The 2,407-nt window shown below is 36.6% G+C and overlaps 1 long non-coding RNA gene across 1 annotated transcript; it reads right to left on the reverse strand.

Moving 5' to 3' along the window:
- Positions 1-234: 234 nt before the first annotated feature.
- LOC126820795 (uncharacterized) lies at positions 235-1,653 on the reverse strand. Its single transcript, XR_007680140.2, has 3 exons — positions 1,511-1,653; positions 541-608; positions 235-368 (listed from the first exon to the last, which is right to left on the reverse strand). It is a non-coding gene; the product is annotated as an uncharacterized LOC126820795 (long non-coding RNA).
- Between the last annotated feature and the right edge of the window lie 754 nt (positions 1,654-2,407).

The following is a 2,407-nucleotide window of genomic DNA, read 5'->3' on the forward strand; positions in this document are numbered from 1 at the left end:
TCTGCTCCATTCGGGCCAAAGAAAATGACATGCCATGCAATGTGCTATGAGAGACATTTTGCCAAGACAGTGTCGCATACGACTTACTCATTTTTCGAATTCCTTATTTCGGTTGTTTCTGAATAGTAGATCGTTAAAACCCCATTTCGTTTTGAATTCTAACTGGCATGGGTTCTTTAAAATTGTCTTAATTATTACCTTTGGTATATTCAGAGTATACCGAACACTGCTATTAGCAGAGTTTAATGTAATCAGTTGTGTAAAAGAAACAGGTGTTCCTACAAGTTGTGTTTCTAGTTTTCCTGTTGTACTTCCAGTTCTTACATCAAAATGTACTTCAACATCTACACTCCATGTATTATCACTAGCTAAAATAAAATAAACGACCGAGTTAAAACATTTCAACGGTTTCGATTTTTAAGAGTTTCATTCCAGTTCCAGGTTGGTAAACTTGTCGTGTGTTTGTAGAATAATATTTCTTGGTATATTTTTCAGTATTTAACAGCAGTTTGAACTTCTAGTACAATAATTATGTCTTACCTAGTTTTGTTAAGCCAGAAAATTCCCTTATAACAGTTGTATCAAAAGCCTGTATATAAATTCTCTGCCTAAAAATCAAAAAGAGAAAAAGAGAAAGAAAACAAATGAGAATATTGCTTCGGTCTGCTCAACTATGAGACTCTCGAACCGTACAATTTTCTGTCTATAACAGATCTACACAAAGAAAAGCGTCAAGTACTAAGCATATTGAACTATGATTTATGAATCATTGCTGCCATTTAAACTGGGGCGTATCCAGGTCGGGTACGACATTGCAGCGTCCTGATTAACCTTGAACATGACCACTGATAAAGACAAATGCCATTTTAAGCCCAGAGATCTAAACTAAATTCCTTCTTCTCGTCCCTTCAGTAAGTCACCTAATAAGCTGGAGGGACAATTGGTGCCTTGTTCATCTTGAAGTCTTTATATAATCGACCTCAAACCATTTGAGATCCTAGACAATAACCTGTAATTTGATGCCTCCACAGCCCTCAAACCCTGGGGCACACAACAGAACCCAACCTGCACTCATGTGATCAATGGATTAATTTGGCTCTTTGTCAGTCCCTTATATTTCAGCAACGCTTTGCTCTACACAAGGATAAAAGTACCCCCTGGTGATAATCTGGAAGAAGCTGGCATTTAATTACCCTCTGGTCCAGATTCCTGCTTTTCCAAACCGATTCCTTCACCTTTCGTGGGGAATACAGTATTTGGCCACAGTCATCTTAGGAAAAAGAGCGCAGACAAAGCTTTGCATGTACGATCTTGGTGCGTTGCACTGTCGTCAGCATTGCCTAGTCTCACGGTTTTGATGGAGAATCAGTTTTGCCATAGTCTTTAACGAATTAGAATTTGTTTTCTCAGCTGATGCTTAATAATATATAAATGGCAGACAAAGGGGGTTGATGAAATGAATATTATCAAATTATTGTGCTACTGCTATTGGCATGAAAATAAATCTTACCAGATACCTTGAACAGGAAATGATGGTCCCCAATCCCAGCTGAATGAACACTGAGCTTTACGTATAAATTGAACATGGCATTCGCCATGTTGGGCTGGATCTTTACAATCAGGTGGGATGTTATAAGAGGATTGGTTGGCTAATAATGCAGCTTCGTTTACGGCAGAACGAAAAGCAATTGTTATGGTATTGTTTCCAGCCTATAAAAGTACTGCATTTTGTTATGATAACATATAAATAATAATTTACACCTAAACATGAATGGAGCAAATGCCATTTGGAATTGTTTTCTTATGCAACAGAATTAACCATTTATGGACATGGTCGCAAAGATTGCAATAGGATTACAAACAATCAATTACGGCAGAAACGAACACATTGTTCAAAAAACAAAAGTTGTATACTTAATACTGAAGTTAGGGAACAGGGGTATAGGGACAGAATTGTTCTATGGCCGAATATGATACAATGCACAATCAAGTATACGTATTTTCTTGATGAAAGGGACAATACCTTGCATGTATGTAGCCGTGCGAAATGAACAAGTAACTCTAAACAGATGCCTAAATCGTTTTACCCACTATCTGGGTAGGACGGGGTGGCAAATATAGAATCAAAATTTAACGGTGAATAAAAATCCTTTGTTTTAAATTCTCTGCTCGTCCATGGGGTCCAAATAATTAAAAAGCCAAGCAACTAAATTATTTTAAGAATAATGAAGGTCAAAACTGTAGATATAATCCTATGCATACCATGACACTGTTTTTGATATCATATGTATATCTAACATACATATTTTCTGATGTACCAATTTGTTTTCCATTGATACTGATGGTAGAAAATGTATCAAGTCCTTCTGCTACTAGTACTATATTGTTCTTTTTTATGGAATCTGCA

The sequence above is a fragment of the Patella vulgata genome, chromosome 5 (genome assembly GCF_932274485.2).
Source record: "Patella vulgata chromosome 5, xgPatVulg1.2, whole genome shotgun sequence".
Taxonomy (NCBI): domain Eukaryota; kingdom Metazoa; phylum Mollusca; class Gastropoda; family Patellidae; genus Patella; species Patella vulgata.